This window comes from Cebidichthys violaceus, unplaced genomic scaffold, assembly GCF_023349555.1.
Source record: "Cebidichthys violaceus isolate CVI_PGR_0920_01 unplaced genomic scaffold, fCebVio1.0.p SCAF_183, whole genome shotgun sequence".
Lineage (NCBI taxonomy): Eukaryota > Metazoa > Chordata > Actinopteri > Perciformes > Stichaeidae > Cebidichthys > Cebidichthys violaceus.
The window spans coordinates 60,905-68,252 of NW_027176354.1; positions in this window are offsets into that span (position 1 = coordinate 60,905).

Sequence of the window (7,348 nt, forward strand, 5' to 3'; positions counted from 1 at the left end):
CTGAGCCGAGGTCCTGTGCAGACCCACAATGCATCTGTGGTTTGGGAACGTCGCAATTCTGCAAAAAATCCGTCATAATATATGTAAGAGACGGTGGTGAGTAGACCAAATGTCCAAACAAGTAAATAGCACATTGGAGATGGCTTTGGCTCGTTTTCAGTTGTCCGCGTAACAAAAAAAAACGGACGGCAAGCCAGGAGGGACATGCGACGGCCGACCGACTCACCTGTGTTTGAACGTTTAGGTAACGAGAGGAAAGATCTCTTCATCGGGAGCAACGGCGTGCGAACGCTCACACGCTATGTGAGGCGCTGCTGCAATGGTTAGTCATAGTTGAGATTGTGGAATAGTTCATGTTTCAGAATAGCTCCACAGAGAGGCTCAACACCGTCGTGTTTGTACAGTAACTACGAAGCACCAGCCTGCTGGGATCCACCTACACCAGCTCTGAATGAAGCTCCCCGATTAACATGTTACGTCTTGTCGGGGTTTCATCCAGGAACAGCCGCCGGGCAAACGGAGAAGACTCCAGGAATTTACCGGCACAAATCACACATTTGGGTTGGGTTTTGGGCTTCACCACAGTTAATTTCCTGGAATTGCCTCCAGAGCAAAGAAATAACCTAGCTTAACGACCGGGCTAGCTTTGCACTAGGCTAACTGATCGAGTGATATCGATCTTCTTATCTAAGCAACAAAGCCATCGAACCAGTTCTTTAATAAATACCATTTGACGGCGTTTGTTGGCCATAAAAGAGGTCTGACAATTAAAACAGTGCTCCAAAGAGACCGGAAAAAACTGCAAAAGTTATATTTAGATTATATTATTTCTTTGAGTGTGCCCAAGAACGAGAGTTGCATCAACAAAGAAGCAAATCGTCGGCGTGGTTTTGTCTACCTGCCCTTTTAACGAACACAAGAGTGGCAGATGGTGAAACAAAGACTGAATTCATGAAGTCGTAAAGACGTGAGATGAAATACGCTTCATGAATAGAATAGTTTTCTGGGTCATACGGATTTAGAATGAGTCAGACACTGTCAAAGGCACACACACACACACACAGAGAGAGGGGGGGGGGAGTGATTGAGATGCAGAAAGCAGAGAGATGGAGGAGAGAGAGAGAGAGAAACAGAAAATCCCTTCTTATCTGAATGGACAGAGAATGGCAAAAGGCCCGGGAACAGAAAGAAACCTGCGAATAAAGACGGGAAGACGGAGAGACACGGCGAGAGACACGGAGACGTGAAATCTGACTGTTGACTTCGGCATCTATAGCGACCGGCTTCGTCGCTACTTCAGTTTCCAGCTCCTCTGTTTAAGTGTGCCGTGCGCCAATCTAGGAGTACATCTCGCCGCGAGGCTGTCACTTCCATCTCCTCTGGTTCCTGCTGAAAAAGAGCGCTCAATAGGTCCCTTCATTTGAAGAACGTGTCACAATCTAGTCCCGCTTTTTGGAGAAATATGGAACTCAAACAGTAAAAGATTTACATGTTTAGGGATTTTACATATTCGGTTTTTAGAAACCAGAGGTCTTAAAAATGTATCGATTGATTAATTTATACATTTTTATTGATTAACGCATAATTGGAATGCCTCCTCCATTGATTTCACACACCGTCTATATAAGCTTTTTGTCGGTTACGTCAAACTGGAACTAAGAGTGGAGGAGAACAACGGTGAACATCTAGAGTCAGTGTTTGGTTTGTCCCTCCCGGGCTACCGTAGAAACATGGCCGCCGGCTGCGTGAAGAGGACCCGCTCCCTACGTAGATATGAACGGCTCATTCCGAGGTAACGAAAACTCAACGGCTCTTAATTTTGGGTGATTTATACCCCAAAGAAAAAACACTTAATCGTATTATATTCCAGTTCTGCCAACAGATGCCCTTAAAAGCTACACACTGTACCTTTAAGAGCACGGCTGACTCAATTAAAAGTGTCAGCGAACAGCATTTTCTGATTGTTGTGAAAGACGCACACGACCTCCGTCACGTCGACCCGCTTGTGAAGCTGCGTTTCCATCCCTGCAGTGCGATTTGCTGCGGCCTTATCTTATCTGGGTGTTATCTGAGGTGGAGCCTGGACGGTGTTCAGGTGGGACAACAAGACAAGCGGCAACGCGAAGGCAAAAAACACTCCGAGCCATCTGCAGTGAGAATATGTGCCCAGACAACACAGGTGACCAGGTGACAACGCTGCGTGGCTTCATTTCCTCACCACCTCAAACACACACACACACACACACACACACACACACACACACACACACACACACACAGTAGCGTCATAGAGGTCTTGTGATGATGTTTTTTTTTTTTTTTTTCGAGGATGATTGGACCGCATGATAGCGGTGGCTCGATCCCAGAATAGCACACCATACACATACATAACACTCACATTTAAATAGAAACCATCCCCTGTCCCTCAGGCCATTTATATGGAGATGAGAGACCAGGCGGACGGACACGCAGACACACACACACACACACACACACACACACACACACACACACACACACAAAGTGGCTTGTGTAGGGCTCATCGCAACATCATCTCAATGGAGCTGAGTCCTCCCAGCTCATCATAAATGATAATGCCAGACTTCCACTCTGCCTCAGGAGTAGCAATACAGATAAAGATGACACAATGGGCTCACACACACACACACACACACACACACACACACACACACACTCACACACACTCACACACACACACACTCACACACACACACACACACACACACACACACACACAAAGCGGTGACTCAGCCCTCTTTTGGGTCTCTCTGCTTTTTGAACCGCCCTTTGGGTCCTTCAACTGCCAAGCAGCTCACAAACAAACACATTCGCACGCAAATATAGACACTGGTTGCCTTGCAGATGCACAGATATGAGAGAGAGAGAGAGGTGTGTGTGTGTGTGTGTGTGTGTGTGTGTGTGTGTGTGTGTGTGTGTGTGTGTGTGTGTGCAGGAAGGTGGAGGTGGACCGGGGTTTAGTCATGACATCTTCTGATGTCAACGGTTTCTGACACAAGACGTGAGTCATTCTGTAATTAGCACGTTTTCCTGCTCACTCGGTCCTCTGGGTAATGAAGTGTCCCATTAGCCAGCGTGGACTTGATTAAAGACACACACACACACACACACACACACACACACACACCCACACACATTCGTCCTTTCACTCTTTTTTTTTGTTCATGTGACACTTGGCGATGATGGAAGATGAGGATGTTTAAGAAGTGTTCACTACTCGTCTCTGTGCTCAAGCAGCCGGGGAACCGTTATTGTAGTTTCTGAAGTCTGAGAATAAAGTCAGGTCTAACTTTTCTATTGTTTCTATGGCGTCAAGCGTTTGGTCTTGGTTTGGTCTTGGTTTGGTTCTGACAGAAGTACAGGTTTCAGCGGAGCAACGGCGACACGTCCACGTCTTCATATCTCTGTTTACTGGTCAGAGCGGTTCATATCAAGGCAAGTTTATTTGTACGGCACATTTCAACAACAAGGTCATTCAAAGTGCTTCACATAAAACCATTCATTGAAGCATTAAAAACAGTCATTAAAACACTAATAAGCAGTGTAAGAAATAAAATACAGTAGTAAAATGCATAAATTGATTCATATCCTTGAATGTGGTTCAATCAAAGGCAGCAAACATAAAAGTCTTCAGTCTGGATCTAAAGGAGCTGAGGGTCTCAGCAGACCTGCAGCTTTCTGGGACTTTGTTCCAGATATGTGGAGCAGAAGAACCGAACGCTGCTTCTCCGTGTTTAGTTCTGACTCTGGGAACAGGAAGTAGACCGGTCCCAGACCACCTAAAGTGGGGGTCGGGATGGTTCATGAGGTAGCAGCAGATAACCTAAACCATCCAGTGCTTTATAGACCAACAGCAGGGTTCTCTGTTGGACAGGAAGCCAGGGCAAAGACCTCAGAACTGGACTGATGTGATCCACGTTCTTTGTCTCAGTGAGGACTCGAGCTGCAGCGTTCTACACCTAGACTTCTGGCTTGGTTTGTGGTCACGCCAGATTTATTAGATATGCTCCCTCTTGTCACAACCAGGAAGCAGTCCGATGATCCCTTCCCGCTTGTGAACATTGCCAGTTATGAGTCCAGAACCGCATTGCTGAAACATGATTTATTGCAATCGTAAAAGTTGTGGGTGAAACCCGGGCTTTGATTTGTTTTGTTTTTTTACGACTGCGTGACTAACGCGTCTGAAGAGAGACACCTCGTTGACACACCTGCTTTGTGGAGGACGGAGCTTAACTCTGACATCGACACACTAGCTCGGGGCTAACTGGCACATTTTGAAAGGGCGCTTGAGATCATCTATATTGTTGTTTTATTGACGGTGTGACGCAGTCGGGTGATTATTTTTCTTTTTTTTCAAAAGTCTTAAGTCTCCCAGCAGATGGGACAATCCGAGCTCCACCGGCGACCAATCAGGGAGCCGCAGATTTAGGATCTGTTGAGGCAGAGCAGCAGGGAGGGTCCTGTAAAAAGAAAAAAACACAGCTTAAGGTCACACATCCACTCCCTCCTCTGGCATGCGGCTGATTGTTGGAGTGGCATTTAATTAAGGAAAGGTTACGGAACAGAAGTAAGGAGGGAGAGAACTAAAGGAAAGACTTTGACGGGGGGAGGGGGAGGGGCTCCGGAAGGCTCCTTATTTCCCAAATTAAAAAAAATTAGGTGTAGCTTCACTCTGCAGACATCTGATGTGGTCTACCTGAACACTGATGTGTGGCTTCAACCCAAGCCCTTGAGCGATACATTCAACCCCTGCAGGAGGAGACTTGTCGAGGGTGCGAACATTATGTAAGCTGCTCCAGCAGTGAGTGAGTGAGACCCAATCATCCTCAACACCTTGACTCCTTTACTTCAGAACAGGAGGCTGGGAGAGGAGACTCTTTTGCTGACGTGGCTCTTTTTTTCCACAGAGGGTTTTCTACCGTTCATGTATTTCTTGTTACGTGAAGCCGTTGTTGCTTCAGTTTCGTCGCGACGCAGAACCTCTTCTGAGGGATCTGCGCTCTAATGATGCAGCTCCTCTTTAGTGTGAAGATGAAATGTGTCGGAGGAGCAGAGGTCAATACCCGTGTTAGACTACGTAGAGACGCTTAAAAGGTGTTGAAAGGTGGCCGTGTGGTTCCGCCAAATCCAGAAGTTAGGTTTTTATTCTACAAAACCACAAACAGTTACGTTTAAAAGTCTTTAGGAAGATAATGTAGATAAAAACGATATTATATCTTCATTATATCACAGCTGTTAAGCTAACTTTTACTGTAAACAATAAAATGAAGTCATATCTGGCTCCATCGGCTTCTCGCTCCATCGGCTCCATACTTCCTGAAGACAATCGCGCCGCCTCCGTCGAGGTTTAAAGAGCTCTTCTCCTCTCCTGCTGCCACTTTTTTGTCACTTCGGTACGAACCGATCTTCGTCACGTCGAGGTTCCTTTTTTGCGCCGAGCTCAGCAGAAGAGTCCCGCTCCGCATCCCATCATCTGTCAGCCACCTCACCACCACCACCACCACCAGTGTCTAGACTCCAGGGGAGGGGGGGGGGTCATCCGAAAACAACTGTATGATAATGAGATGAGTTTGGTGAGACTGACTTCAGGAATGTGGGGTGTGAACAGTGGGGGAAGGAGATGTGTTGATCAAACAGAGATGTAGATGAAGACAGCCCTAAGAAAACATGGGGGTCGGGTACATGCTGTTTTATGAGGAGGAGGACAGGTCGGACCAGAGGACACTATTCAGACATTATGCGGATCACTTAGACCTATGAAGAGCATTGTCCGAGGAGAGGAGGAGACAATCAGATTCCAGCCAATCACAAAGCTGATAATGGACTTTTGAAAGTAAACTACTGACTTTTGGGTATAAAAACATTGTTCGGAGAGATGTTGTTCAGTTCTTGGCGATCCTCTTTACTGTGAACTGGTGTTTGTAGGCCGGTAGGGGGGGGAGAGTCTTTGAACTCGGTTTCGTGATTCTTTACTGTCGACAGTGCAATTCAGTTTGTGATTGTCTTTTAGCATTTGTGAATTATAAATACTTTTTCATTGTAAGCCGGATCCAGCTGATTTTTCTTAGCGTGACTTCGTTGCTCAAACAACAACGAAAGAGCGAGAGGTCCGCGGCCTCCTGCGAGCAGAGGTCTCACTCCATTACACATCCCACACTTATTAATATCTAAGTGGGCTAAACCGCACAAGAAGCTCTAATTCTGCTTTTTCACGCGTTTACGATCAGATTATCACATTCAAATATGCAATGATTAAGATCACTGAATGGTGGCGGTGGAATGTGATAGAGGAGCCAAAGAACTGGGCTTTTTACAGATGAACTGTCTGGATGCTTAGCATGGTTTCATGAAGCCACAGTCTGTCTGAACCTGTTGGGATAAAAAAAAACCAACATAAAACAGTGCAGGTTCGAGCTCACGGTCCTAAAGAACGCTGGTATCAACATTAGTAAAGGGTCATCTCTTAGTGCCCCAAACATTGAAACAGCAGTCTGGACCCGGGGCCCTGCCTGAACCTCGTCCTCTGAGACACGAGCCGTTGTGGAGGCGTCCTCCTCTGCAGCCGAGACAAAGACAGGACACGCCACAGCGATCTGTGGCTTCCTGTGGAACAATACGTTCTGCAGCCTCTCTGACAAACTGCTCAGGGTCGCTAAATCAAACTGCACACACACACACACACACACACACACACACACACACACACACACACACACACACACACACACACACACACACGCACACACACCTCTGTTCTCCCCTGATCACATTGAATACTATGACTAGACTACGTTGCCATCTGCAGGCCATCGACTGTCACGGGTTCTTGGAGCAGTAATGCATGTTTAGCTTATGAAATAGTCCTGCAGTAAATCCTTCATGGATGTTTGAAGGTTCAATCTTTGAAGTATCATAAAAAAGAGATATTCGTTGTTTAACCACAGAGAGACCTGCACACAGCTACGTTTGATGTTCAGGCTCTTAATAAATATAAAGCGAGGAAGTAAATACAAGACGTGAAAGTAGTCACAGTCTCTGTCTCCCTCTGGTGGAGGAAATGTTGCACTACAGGTCCTCTGTACCCAGGATGCACTCTGCTTTACCGCCTGTAGGAGCTCACACCTGACCACCCTTTGGGTTAATTGGACCTGACTCCTCAGCGCCACCAGTCAGTTATTGACCCGATTAGGATTTAAAATATTTTATCTTTTATATAGTATTGGTTTGTTTGAATAGTCTCAAAGTCTCGCTGGAAAGACTTCTAAATATTTGAAGTGTCTCTCTAGTTATCAACTACTGTCCATAAGTG